This window comes from Haliotis cracherodii, unplaced genomic scaffold (genome assembly GCF_022045235.1).
Source record: "Haliotis cracherodii isolate W230 unplaced genomic scaffold, xgHalCrac1.p SCAF_16, whole genome shotgun sequence".
In the NCBI taxonomy this organism is placed as follows: Eukaryota; Metazoa; Mollusca; class Gastropoda; order Lepetellida; family Haliotidae; genus Haliotis; species Haliotis cracherodii.
The window spans coordinates 19328882-19344376 of record NW_027266271.1 but is presented as its reverse complement, the minus strand read 5'-3'; positions in this window follow the sequence as shown (position 1 = coordinate 19344376).

The window sequence follows — 15495 nt, the reverse complement described above, 5'->3', positions numbered from 1 at the left end:
TATATCTGCCCCGTCATGGACAACACCGTTCACGTGTTAAAGAAAGCCTCGTTTCAAACTGACATGGCATTGGGTTACCTCCCCTTGTGGCATTTCAGGAGGCCAATCTCCTGTTGATGTTGAAGACCCTTGCTTAGAAGCATTGGCAAGTCTAGACAAAACAGTGATGCTCATCGGGTTCAGGGGTGGCTGCACAGACACAATACCTCTTGTACTGACGACCCTGGAATTTCTACCTGTCGTGTCTCTTTTATTTCGCATGGACATACAATCAGCCATGAAATCTATACGCCGAGCACCGGATACCTCAGCAGTGACTAAACCACGCCATCTTCTAATTTAAAATGAATTCAGTGTAGAAGACTATTTAGTCCTTGAAATTAAATGTCTCTGCTTAAGCGAATTAGGTTTTTGACTGACGCTTAATTTTCCATAGTCATGATGCTGAATTAACTTCGGTGCTGAATTAATACTTCACAAATATTACGAATGGGTTTATCGACTATCTAATAGCTATAGGCATTAGATGCCGTGTACCGTGTTCCTCGTCATCCCGAAGTTACAGACACTGTCGAATCAATTTCGAGTTGTCAGTTGTTCGAACCAAAGGATTACGGATGTTGAACCATATTTCCGGTACGGGTTGTGCTTGGACATCGTGATAAAAGCGTATACAGTAAACTACGGTTATAACGAACTCAAAGGGACCACTAAATTTAGTTCGTAATAACCGTAGTTCGTTATATGCATATATACAGCATTTATTCATTAAATGGCCGGGACTAAACAATAAGTTCGTTATATCGGTCAGTTCGTTATAAGCGTGTTCGTTATAAACGTAGTTTACTGTATGTGTATGTTAAAGGTTATAAACTACAGAGACGTTGTTTTGTTTGATATATAGGGATCATGAATATTTTTTAGGATGTTGCATATGATGTGTGCTCAGGCCTCAGTACAAAAACATCCCCAAATATTCATGATCCCTACCTTTTTTTGTTCAGTATATTGCGAGTGTTCGAAAAAATGAAATTGAAGTATTATATGGATGAGATGATTTTATATGTCCGGTTTGAAAGAATGGTTTTAACTGTCAAAACTACCTTGATTTTCTGTGATATTCCAAGGTTATATAATGTTTTCTAAAGGTTTATTTGTAAGACGTATTTACCAAAAAAATATATCCCGGTTTGTTTTTTATCTATCTAAACTGATAGCGTTCGCGCAGTCTGTATCCCCAACGACTGCGTTACATCGCGTCTGTGCAGGCTGAAATGTTGCAGATGCTGGCGAAATGACAGAGAACAGTCCCTGTCCCATAGCTGGCTGCTCTTCCGCCAAGTTTGAGACGGGCAGAAAACACGATTTGACTGCATAGCAATGTGCATTTGGCGATTTATCATCATAAACATCCACCAATGAAGATAGATAGCACTCGGAGCCTCACCCTGTCCATACCTTTTGTGGGTGCAAATCAAATTTTTTAACCATTTGTCACGCCGTAACCGATAATCACAAACGGGATGGAGTCATTTCCAAACAAAACCTGGGATAAAACCATTAATATCTGACAAAAATTATGTGATACTATTAACTTCGGCTTGCTGCACAAGACGCCCGGACTTCATGCGGACAGTGTTAGAATTTGACTGGTTACAATAGAAACCGTCTTGTAACGGTGATCACACTGCTTGAAATCAAACTTCCGTTGTTAGGTTGATGGACTCAGCCCGCCTGCTTTCCAACTAAGAAATTATTCTCTTAAAAATAACAGCCCTCTTCCAAAGCCAGACTTACATTTGACGGGAGTTGATGATAAACGAGGCTCATGGGTGCGTGGTCACGTGGCTGGCCTTCACGTGCAAGCCGTGCAAGGTTGGAGGTTAGTCTTTTGACGAAAGTAATTAAGACTCCTTCAATTCCCTATAATTAGCCCGACAGATTTGGTGTTCTTTGACCTTGGGATACGACCTTCTCTTTAAACAAGCATCTTTACGTGAGTACAAGGAAATGAGGCAGAGAGAGTTCATATCTTGCGAAGCGGGTGACGTCAGAAGGTTTCTCCAGATCTCGCCCGGATTCGCGAGACTTGCTTCGACATCAGCCCCAGGGTCGATCAGAACGTCCTGCCTTCCACAGCACTGACCTTAGATTTCTGGGTAAAATGTGTTGATAGGAGATAACTTTTGCTTTCATAAATACGTTTGAAACATTCCCAAATTGGCTTGTTTGCGATTGTTTATCAAACAGAAGATTTAACAGTATAACACGTTGTAAACACGTAGTTTAAAGTCTAACGCGTTTACAGTCAAGTGAGTGAGTGAGTGAGTATGGTTTTACGCCGCTTTTAGGAATATTCCAGCAATATCACGGCGGGGGACACCAGACATGGGCTTCACACTTTGTACCCATGTCGGGAATCGAACCCGGGTCTTCGGCGTGACGAGCGAACGTTTACAGTCGAACAATAAAACGGCATTATGTGTAATCCATGGCAATTGTTATCAGAGAAAGATGATTTGTAATGATTGATTGTAATTAGTAATGTTTAATTGTAATTTGTGAAATTTGATGCTGATGTACGTATGCTTGAAGCTTTATGTTTCAATCAATTTTATATATCTGGTATTTTATTTTAATTTAAATTTTCAACAATGGTTTCAGATCTCGTTTTAGGGATAAAAGGTTGTACAAAATATGTTTGCCGACATAAATACATAAATACGTTGAGTATGAAAAAACATGCCACAAAGTAGGTTCCCGTGATAAGTCCCATTTTTTCACATTAAATTTGATTCTCGCCGAGACCCACATTTGTGTGTAATGTTATGCCATCGGTGAATAGATGCATTGATGTAATTAACAAGTTCTTACTGTTGGGAGATCATATTGCCTTCCCATTTGAATAAACGCCAAACGTTTACGCTTTTTGTTTCGTGTGAACAACGTATTGGCGATAAGGGCTATCTGTATGCAGCTTATTATCATACAAACGTGAACGCCAAAGAGATTAAAAATATCATGTAACGCGTTTACACAAAATAATATCCGTCAAAGATGGTTTAACTAAACGCTGTCAAAAATCGTTCAGGGCATTTTATGCTGAATTGGTAACAGGACATCGCAGGGATGAGCGAGTGAGTGAGTTTGTTTCGCGAACACCGGGTGTCGTCAATGATTTTCAGTGATCAATTCATATTTTGACCGCAAGTTTGTCTTTTACACCAATGGAATCTGTTTCTACGACAATCGAGACACTTCCTCTCTGCGCTATTTCAGCAATACTAAATTATCACGACACATGAAATAAGAACTGCATAGCTTTTACTAAAAAGGCTTTTACTCGGATGAGATTCGAAACCGGTTGAGATGTTGGAACATGTTGGAACTCACTCAATGTTTGGATATAACAGGCTGAATTATGCTTTGAACTTCGATTCGCTTGTGTTATTGTGTTACCTGGAGTATTACATATTAATATTAACAACAGACAGTTTGCATTGTAAACGTTCAGATTGTTTCGTGACGTATTTGGTTATGTTAAACAAGCGTAAAGACAATCGGGGAAATTAAACGCATGCATATACGTGATATTTTAAACGAAATGAAAAATACAACACGCCACTTGGTACATGTTAGAACAGGAATCATGTGTGTTCCGGAACATAATTCCGAAAAGGGCATTGAAATATACACGAAATGGGCGGGAATTACATGAACATTTGGCGGTGTTTTTTTTCAATACTGCTCCACAATGAAATTAGATATCACGAATGATCGGTTTTAACGAACACAATGTTATTCCCCCTGATGTTTTAATTTCGTTTATATGAATAAAAAGTTCAACACAGCGGAACATCGGTTATTTCGAAAATAATCATAATATCTTGATTGTTTATGAATGTTATTTCTCATGTGAATATCGAAGTTCGGATATCTCGAACCATCGATTATTCGTTTTATTCTTAATTGGTTCTTAAAATGTGTTATTCATTTTAATAAGATAATTCGGATTTATGAAATGGAAGATAGCGGTAATCGGTGACAACGAACCTAATTATACTATTTGCATTTGAATAACGAATTTCCGTGATCACAAACAGATATTGAAGAAATGTTGGTCAATTCTACTTCGGTATATATGACTGTATTTGCCTGATCATTTATATGATAAAAAAACGTGGCGGCAAAAAAGGCAGATGAAGTTCCCATTACCGACAATAGACACTCTTGACAGTGAGATGGAAATCTGATAGTTGAACTACCATCGTGGTTGCGCAACAGAGAGAGATATCCAGTTTAAACCAAAGTCTATGTGGATATGACATTAGAGAAGCTATGGGGACGGGACATCAGAGCAGGCAATTGGGAAATGACATTGGAATACTTCCTTGTTGAGCTGTAAAAATGATCGGGGATACTGACATGGTTAAGATAATGATACAGTACATAGAACTATGCGGGCCTGGCATAACGATGTAAATAACTCAATTATTAGATGCCTTCGCTTGTAGTGTGTGTGTGTGTGTGGTACTACGTTTTATACTCAATGCTGCCACAAGTGATACAAACTTGATATAATTTGAATTACAGAAAGAGCTATTCGCGCCTTAATACATTTTCATCAAATAAGCCCCAACCCACACACACTGTAACTATAACTGTGGAATGGACTTCATACGTTGTAACCAACGGGAATCGAACCCGGGTCTGCAGCGCGACGAGCGAACGAATTAACCACTGGGCTTCCCACTGCACTTCGTTAGTTTGAATTAATTGTAATACTATTTCCTTGAGAACTGATTACAGATCTGACCTCATTACATATTAAAGTGGTAAAAGCATTGTCCATATAAGAAATAGTGAGTGAGTGGGTGAGTTAGGTTTAACGCCGCTTTTAACAGTATTCCAGTTATATCGCGGCGTGTCAGCTTAATGTGGGAGGAAAACCCGAAGTGATGCAGGTTTCAGACGTTTACCACTTCGGTGAAACCCACGAGCACGGGTATGGTGCTGACAAACCTAGAAACATAATCGGGGCGAACCGGGATTCGAACCCACAATCATAGGTTTCTGGCGTGCCCAAGGGACGCGACTCTGCACAGCGAATCGCGGCGCCTTAGACGACTGGGCTATCCGTGCCCCCTATAAAAGAAACAATGTTTCACAAGACCATAGTGTACTAAGCCATTGTCTATTCGAGGTCTAAATAATACCGGTCCTTAATATATCTACATATTCTGTACATTTTCTAAAAAGCTTTGGTCGGTAGTCGAAATAAAAATAAAATCATACTGTTATTTATCGTTGTTTTATTTTTTAAGACTAAAGAGTCGAGAAATAATAACATTTTAAATCATCTATTTTCTATTGGCAAATATAACATAAACATAGGCAATCTTATAACTTCACATGGGGAAAGCGCCACTCTGTTGTTCCGGTTGAGCTATGAATAGTATTTGTTGTTTGTTTGTTGTTTAACGCCGCACTTAGCAATATTCCAGCTATATGACGGCGGTCTGTAAATAATCTGGATCAGACAATCCAGTAATTGACATCATGAGTATCGATCAACGCAATTGGGATACGATCACGTGCATCAACCATGTCAGCGAGCCTGACCACCCGATCCCGTTAGTCGCCTCTTACGACAAGCATAGTCGCCTTTTACGGCAAGCATGGGTTGCTGAAGACCTATTCTACCCTGCATCTTCACGGGTCGAATAGTATTTGTGGAAAAGACGTCTGGCGACAGGGAAGTAATTTGTGATTTTAGTTAATAATCAGCGTGATTATCAGGTTCGACCTTCATAAAAGAAAGCTTTTTACTGACATATTGTAACTGATTTTGAAGTCGGTTGGTCCGTAAAAAGGTTATGAAATAAAACACCTCACTAGATTACAACGTCTAAAACACGACATATATGAACAGCTTTAATTGTTGGAATATCCCTCATTTTCTGCGCCTAACATATACTCATCAAATGAAGTGAAGGAACACCCGATTGTTTCATATTATCATAGTTAAACTGTCATGGCGAGAACACCCGATTCTTTTATATTACTAAAGTCAATATCTGTCAAGGCATGACACATAAACTATAGTACAAATATTATGTGAAAGAATGGGTTTTCTTTAACTTCTTTTGAGTAGTATACGATGGGCTTTGTCTACACTGAACACGTGAATATTTTCTCTAAAAGTTATCTGCGTTTGCATATCAGTAAAACGTCAAACAACCATTCAATCAAACATTGTTCAAACAATGATACAATCAAACAGTAGTCAAAGAGGGTATGAAGTGGCATGTCCCTCGAATATATACTCACCGTCAAAAGAAACGCGAGAACCATATATGTTGGTTAATATATGAAGACTTACTCATCTTCAAGAGATATTAGATTGGTTCGATGCACGAACGAACATACTGTTATGTTGTGTGAACCGATGCTCATGAACGCGTCACATGTGACGTCATAGATCCATGATTTGAGATGCACTATTTGTCTCCTGCAGGATTAGCGTATAAAGTCTGGCAATCACTTGCATCATATCGTGATAAGAATAAAGACTCTCTGTGGTAACACTTGACTGATTGTTAGTTTTGTCATTAAGTGGTACACACAGGAAACATCTTCTTAATTTACATACTTCTCTATATGTTTCTATGTTTTGTGTGCGACTTAAAAGAATCTTGAACACAACAAAGCAAGGCCGTAGTTTACTTTTTTTGACAGTGGGAGGGTGGGTGGGAGGGGGGTGAGGGGTTTGGGAGGGGGGGGTGCAAATATTTGTTCAAGTATCACTTGTCCCCAGCTAGTATTTTCATGATTCAAATAAAACTGCAAAGTGTCTGTGTGCTTTTATATTCTCTTTCTTTTGCAGCAGATCAGAACCATAACGGTGGGTGACACCAAGAATGGGTTTAACACATTTTAATCATTTGAGAATCGAACCCGGTCTTTGGTTTGACGGGCTAGAGCTATACCCGCCTGACTACCCAACCACCCAGTCGAAACAAGAGTGAGAGGCAGTTCCTCTGTTTGGCGTTCGGCAACAAACCATCACTTACTTTTTTACGCAAATTGTAGTAATGGTGGTGCTATGGGTAGGGCAGAACAAGCTCGCCCATGTTGCGAACACCTGGTGTCATCACTGATTTTCAATTATCCATCTTGCTAGTTGTCACCATTGTTTAGAATTTTACGCCTAAAGGAATCTAGACGATTATTCTCTGGCGTTCACATATCGGCAAAATCAGTACTCTTGACCGTCATCCGGGATTTAAATCTGGCCCAGGTGATCTAGAGATTGATATTGTGAGCAACGGTCCACGCCGTCCGGGTACGATGACACGCAATCAACCAGGCCAGAGGGCCTGACCACCTGATCGATTTAGTATCCTATAACGACCAGGGTGCATGGGTGGACCAGTCGTCTAAGGCGCGCGATTCGCTGTGCAGAGTTGCGTCCCTTGGGCACGCCAGAAACCTATGATTGTGGGTTCGAATCCCGGTTTGCCCCGGTTATGTTTCTAGGTTTGTCAGCACCATACCCGTGCTCGTGGGTTTCACCGAAGTGGTAAACGTCTGAGACCTGCATCACTTCGGGCTTTCCTCCCATATTAAGCTGACACGCCGTGATATAACTGGAAGTACTGTTAAAAGCGGCGTAAAACCCAAATCACCCACACTCCCCGATAACGACCAGAACAGGTTGCTGGGTAGCCTTGCTCTAAGTCTGTACTGAAAGATAAGTCCATGCATGTGTAGTGATTCTATCCTCCTGAAAGATAAGTCTTGATCAGTGGACAGTACATCTAAGGACTCCAGTCTCTTATAGGGAAAGCTTGTTCTTAGTATCCACATAATCTAGAAATTATGATTTAAACTGATAATTATTGCCTTAGAGACTTGTGCAAGTCTAGTTCCTGGGCAACACTTCTAACCGGATTCCCAGCAGATTTTGTTGTAAATGGATTAAAGATATTTATCCTAATAGAATGGAGACATGACACACTGGATTCCAAAATGATATGCGTTGTTTATTACCAGGAGGCTACGGTACTACTCGCATACGACACATACACGTCTCCCGCTCTGCACTAAACAACAAATGGGTCGACAACATAATCAGCATACCCCCGGGCGCTAAAGCACCGAATGTGCAATTGTGCATAACGCGCAGTGTAGATATTTATGTGCAGTCTTGGATGCACACATGCACCTGCACATATGCACTGTCATCCGGCATTTATCCCGTGACAGATACAAGCTGCAATGAGAAATTGTTTGTAGGTTAAGCGGCAATTAAGTCGTCGTGATGGAATACCAGGAGACATTGACGGTCGCGTTGTTTTGTGAAGAGCACGTGCCACCGAGTAGGCATGTTGTTAATTGGCATGCATCATCGTTGTTGTTATCTTGAGTGCAACGTCTTAATTATAATCATCATAAATGTCGTCGTAAACATTTCATAGAAACTTTATGTGGACTCAAATAGATTTATTCGTGTGTATAAATCTGTTATGCGTTGTGGATAAGTGATATCGGATTAACTGGTTTTATTGTCAACATTCCATCCTCTATGAATGTGGTGTTGTTTGACATAAGTGTTTATCATCATCATCACCATCATCATCGATGTATCTCTTCGTTGGTGGATATAAGTGTATTTCATTTGAAAATGCCTTCAGATGGTATACAATGTATAAAACGAAATCCAATTCACTATTTGTGAACCTAAATCCTTCTACTTTCATTGCGAAGGAATGCTAAAATCTGGGTTTTTTTACACAAGCCTATAGTTTACCCTTTTTGAGAATTGAACACCCAGTGTCGTCGTCGTCATCGTCATCGTCATCGTCATTATCATTATCATTATTGTCATATAAGGCAGTTGATAAGTCACAAGTGTTTCAGAGTCTTTCTGCCTCCAAAAACGTTTACCTTTTCAGAATTATTTTAGATTCAAACTGACAAGGCGTACGGACAAGGTGATGACTTGTCAACGTGATACGACACACTGTCACAGTTTACTTCCTCCCTGGAGAATTTGATAATCTCTTCACGGTTCGTTACAGATAGACAATAAGAGCATATTGTGTCTTATTTCAAAATGATCCAAAACCACCACCTGAATTAATCTGAACACGTACCCACTTAGTCTATAAAATCTGGTATTACACAGTATCTGATGAACAATAAAGGGATGATGAATGCAGCTGGGGGATGTTTCTTTGTGTCATTGTGTGCTCCGTATTCACTACAAACAATATTTATGATTGATGTGCTAATTATGCATGTAAATTATTAGCACTGCTTGCCTATTTTTATCATCTAGACTGGTTTTAATTAAGTTGATACAGATATTCCACAAACAAATTGTAGGATAGATACCCAATAAAGTGATGTGTAAGTTAAGCTAAAAAGAGTTATGTGTGAGTTAAACAAAACTCATTCTGCAAAGGACATCTTCGGCATTAGGATTCCTCAAGTCCCTTAATTTGAAATGTGAAATGTGTATAGGCTGCTGGAGCTGAGATGGGGTGAGTATTGGCTGCTAGAGTTGAGAAGGGGGTGTGTATAGGCTGGTAGAGCTGAAAATGAATGAGGATATGCTGGTAGAGCTGAAAATGAATGAGGATATGCTGGTAGAGCTGAGAAGGGGTGAGTATAGGCTGATAGAGCTGAGATGGGTGTGAGTATAGGATGGTAGAGCTGAGAAGGAATGAGCATAGGCTGCGGGAGCTGAGATGGGGGTGGGTATAGGATGGTAGAGCTGAGAAGGAATGAGTATAGGCTGGTAGAGCTGAGAAGGAATGAGGATATGCTGCGGGAGCTGAGAAGGGGATGAGTATAGGATGGTAGAGCTGAGAAGGAATGAGTATAGGCTGCGGGGGCTGAGAAAGGGATGGTATAGGCTGCTAGAGGTGTGAAGGGGATGGTATAGGCTGCTAGAGCTGAGAAGGATGTGAGTATAGCATGGTAAAGCTGAGAAGAGGATGATTATATGCTGCTAGAGATGAGAAGAGGATGAGTATAGGCTGCTAGAGCTGAGAAGGGATGAGTATAGGCCAGTAGAGCTGAGAAGGAATGAGTATAGGCTGCTAGAGCTGAAAAGGGGATGGTATAGGCTGCTAGAGGTGTGAAGGGGATGGTACAGGCTGCTAGAGCTGAGAAGGATGTGAGTATAGCCTGATAGAGCTGGGAAGAGGATGAGTATAGGCTGCTAGAGCTGAGAAGGATGTGAGTATAGCCTGGTAGAGCTGAGAAGGGATGAGTATAGGCTGCTAGAGCTGAGAAGGAATGAGTATAGGCTGCTAGAGCTGAAAAGGGGATGAATAGAGGCTGCGAGAGCTGAGTTTAGGTTGCTGCAACTGAGCTGGGGATGTGTTCAGGCTGCGAACGGGTTTGTTTTCATAATTATTCCATATTACGCATATTTATGTTTATATTAAACCCGTATTACCCCGTCCACGAAATTGAAACCCCAGAGGTGGCTGTTGAAACCTCTTCACTTAATGACATAGGTATAGAAAAAGAAACTTAAAACTCAGTTACATTTTGCAATTGCAATTTCAAGTGTTAATATATGTCAAAAGAAGGGGCGATGGGTGGGATGTTGGTGACATCGGTGTATCGAAAAAAAAATTATTTTCAAATTTTCCGCTACCATAATCCGTTATTTCACCGAAAATACATTCCCCTAGTCTGTCACTCTCATGTACTATGTATGTACAAGCATACGCTACTTATGCTGGTGAATACTTTATGCATTCGCATGTGGTGCCCGGCGCATAAACAAAGGGAGATAATTGTATCGACAAGAGGAGGTAGCGGCGCGGAGAGGCAAAACAAGACAGAGTGCACAAAATAGTATAAATTATTCTTTGAGCCATGGTGAACATCACATATTTAAACGGTACTTTTACAAAAAAAATGGTTGTTTATAAATAACCTGAGAAAATATCGTACTTCTTTAACACACGCATTAAATTTTGTTTAAAATGGAGTACTGAAGGATTTTACATGCTGGCACATAAGGAATCTTTGTATATTTCCTCTGAACTGAAATTTCATTACATGAATGTTACACACTCAAATCTGTTACCATGGGCAGTAGCTATGATATCGAACAGTACCCTCCTTATACAGGACACTCGTTAGACCGGACCCTGTTAATATGGAAATCACACCTTCCAGGTAAATGTTATGAATGTATCTTTCGCATGTTTACATGCACAACATTTAATTCGACTGGCTAAGGTTATGTGCGGATTGACAGGGTTCTACTATTCATCAATATTCCAGCTATATCTCGACGGTCTGTACATAATCGAGCCTGGACCAGTCAATCCAGTGATTGATATCATGAGCATCAATCTTCGCAATTTGGATACGATGACATACATCAACCAAGTCGGCGAGCCTGACCACCCGATCTCGTTAGTCGTCTCTTACGACAACCAGGATTGCTGAAGACCAATTCTAAACCGGATCTTCGCGTTGTCACTATTTTAGGCAATCATATATAAAAATCACATTTCAACATCAGAATTGCAGATAAAATTTGGAAATAAAAATACAGACTCCTCGACATACTCTATTTGAGAATTTGAAATTAGTGTTTCGAAATTAAACGCAATTATTATGGTAAATATCAAAGTTATAACTGATTATAAACGCTGTTCATCCATCCGTAGCAATATTTCCACACCTCTATCAGAAGATCTATGAATACGTCGACAGACAGAAGATATAAATCATACGTTTATACACCTTTTAAAATCACAAACATTTAAAAAAGGTTCATCATGGCAGCTGGCTACACATGTTTTTTTACGATTACACATGCGCATCACGACCATCCCACGCGAAAACATACCTGGGATTGTTGACATGTTTCTGAATCACCGGTCAAAGATGAAGATGCTATTGTTGTTGGCACGAGGTGTGAACAGGTCAACAAATGTCTGCGTCACATTACGTCGTCATCAACCACTGAAGTCAATTGCATTGTTGTTTCTATTAATCATAATCAGATTCCCTCGTCCCCCGGGATTCCGCACGGGGCATAGAGGTCATGTGACACACGCCCCCCAACAAGAGTCAAGTGTTTACGTTACGTCATTCATTGTCTACACTGACCGAGTCATATATCAAGAAGGTTCGGATTAAGGAATGAGAATAGTTGATCGAAGAACAATCCGTCCTTAAGACAAGCTTAAGTCAGGAAGATCAAATCATATTCTGTTTAAACCTTTTCAAGATTTGAACTCATCTCGCGAAAGATCTGCCCCGAGGCGAGACTTATCCCTGGCTATGTTATGACGTCACAAAGGTCAGCCATGGACAGTGTTGTCCGCCAGAAGGACGTTTGCCTGACGTGTGACGGGGTTTACGGCCTCAACACGCAGACACCCGAGACGTCATGTCTGCGTTCTGCCGCGGATATGCCAATAAAAATACAATCGTCTTGATACACTTCAGAGGCGTAAACTGACCTTGATGGCTTTTGTTTCATGCAATTGTTTATGAAAACAGCTGGGTTATCTTTTGGTGAATTATATAAGACTCATTTGACACTGAAAGTGTTTCTTCATCATGATGAGGATACGCTATTTCATAGCAACAGATCTAATTTCTTAATACAAAAATGGGCACAAAAAACATCACAGCTCGTCAACACACAAATATTTCCATTGTCTCCAACCTTATTGAATTTATAACGATTATCAATTGAATAAAAAAAATTGTTGATGCTAATATTTGTTTTCCAATATTGGATCAGTTGATCAAATGTACCGACGTGAGAATCCAAAACGTTTTGAAAACATTTTTTTTAAATATTTAAATTGACATATATTTTTGAGTATCGCATCGCAAATTGTATAAGTAGACTGTTTGCTTTGCTTGCATTGTTTTCATTAGTGTTTTTGTGCCATTAAGGGTCGTATAACAATTAATTAATGTTAAGTGTTTTTTTTTTGTCGTCTTGTAAGGTTTAGAAGCATGCATCTGATACCTGCTCATCCTTTCTTAAAAAAATTCAACTGTAATATTTTAAATTGGACTGAAAATGGACATCGTGGGGTTAATATTGATTTATTCAGCAAAAGATTAAAATCAAAGCAATAGTTTAAAATTTGAAATTTTACATGCTCCATAATTACTTTGTAAATCGACTAAATGTAATGCTCAGCCTGCTTGTTGCCCTCAAAGTTATACATCCTCTATGTTTGCAAGGAAAAGTTTTTAACTTTTAACTGAAGTTTTTTTACACACTAATACACATATATAAAAAAAAGTAGCTTCTGAGCTGTCTTGATAAGGGCTTTGATCTTTACACAGAGAACAGACAAAACGTACGGCTATATTGTTGTTTGTGTCGTTCAAATTACTATCTATATGCACATTCAATTATTCACACAATTATGTGAACAAGATTCCATTGGCGTAGTTGACATAAGCCTTTACATCATATATGAAATATCAATAGACATTTAGGAGCGTGTCTCTGTTTGCTGCTTGTAAAAATGTTTTCTATTCACGAAAGGTCAGGGGGCATGTTGAAAATAGGCTCACATACATATCCGTTTGCGTAATTAACGTATCGCATTACGAATAGTATGTTAATCAAAATCGCCTTAAATGTCAAATGTGTTGGTTCTTGTTGAACGCTGAAAATGACCAGACACACTGCTGCAAATACGTTCTCCAAAGAATGAAAGATAACATGAACAATATTAAAATAAATATAATAATAGTTAACATGGATATACATACGAGACGTTTTCTTGATTCTGCAGCACTACAATTAGTGTTGAACGTTATTATTATTATTATTATTATTATTATTATTATTATTATTACTACTACTACTACTACTACTACTACTAATATTATTATTATTATTATTATTATTATTATTATTATTATTACCATCATAATTATGAATTACTTTAAGGGATCGGGTGGTCAGACTCAGTGATTGGGTTGATACACAGCGTGGCATCGTATCACAATAATGTGATCTTGGTTTATTCTATAAATCACTGGATTGTCTGGTCCAGACGACCAAATAAACACTTACTGTTTAAAAAACATTGTGTGGGTGGTGGGTGCTACCGGAAGAGCAGGTCACGATGTCCCATTCCGCGAACACCTGGTGTTATCACATATTTTCAGTGATCCATTCATTTAAGGTTATCGCTGTTTTGACTTTTAACGCCCTATGGAATCTGTTTATCTGCAAATATTTGAGACTCATAATTCTCAGCGTAGACGTTTGAATTTATCAACAATGATATTATCACAATCGTTATCACCACCATCAGAATATTCATCCCAGGCTATAAAAAATAAATTATCATTAGAATAATGATTTTGAAACATGCAAAATGGCGGTGGTGGTTACATTCGTTGCAGCCACAGAGGCATGTTACAGAATGTTTAATCGTTTTCGTTACGTGGTTTAACAGGTTACTTTAGCTGGGAGCCGGGACTTGTAACCAGAGAATACCTAGACATCCTCGCCACGCGTTGACCTAATCCATCCTCTCGGTTCTGTCTCAAGCAGTCTAACACGCAATTAATATGTGTATCGTTCCCAGAAGCCTATACATTAATCAAACAGGGTAATACATATTCATATACACCTAATCCTGTCTAAGTCGATGCCACACGCCCGTCGCACGCTGGAACTATAATAGACATAACAATTATTGCACTATACAAGGGAAGTAATTACGGAGTACTTAGCGTGTCAAAACGAGGGAGGTGGGACTTTGCCGACCAACAGTTAATAATTGTACAATACTACATGTAGTGATATAGAAAATAATACTCACTTGATGTATGCATTTTATAAACAGACGTTGTCAGGGTATTCGTAGTTAAAGACACAATTGCTGAAGTTGTTTATAGTTGGGTTTATTTATTTACAAAATACAACGGTTATCTTTAAATATGTTATGCAAATATGTCCGATTCCTTTGCAGTAAGACAAAATAATTTAAATATTTCATCATGTCTGTAACCTCAAAAAATTATTAGTTATCTTTCAATGATCTTGTATGGGTTAACATGGACCAACCAGGATGCATTTACAGAATACCAAACTTCATCAAAACACACACTGTATATTTATGACTGAGAAGGAAAAGATTATTTTAGGATTAAATTATTATAAACGTTTTTTTAAAAAACAAAATCACGTGCTCTGAATAGTTATAAAATCGGACTATGGATGTTTTGCGAAAGTAACAAAAATTGACCACGAAATCAATATTCACAACGAGAACATTGAATGGGTATAGATTGTTCTTTATATGTTTACAGTTAATGTCTTCAACAACAAAATGTGAAATCAAACGGGAATATAACAGCAGTGAGACATGGGAAAAAATTCCCCTTTAAACGATTTGTGTTTTTTTAAAAAGCTTGACACAGTAAGTATCAGTTTTCGCACACCGGCAAAAGAAAACACAACAG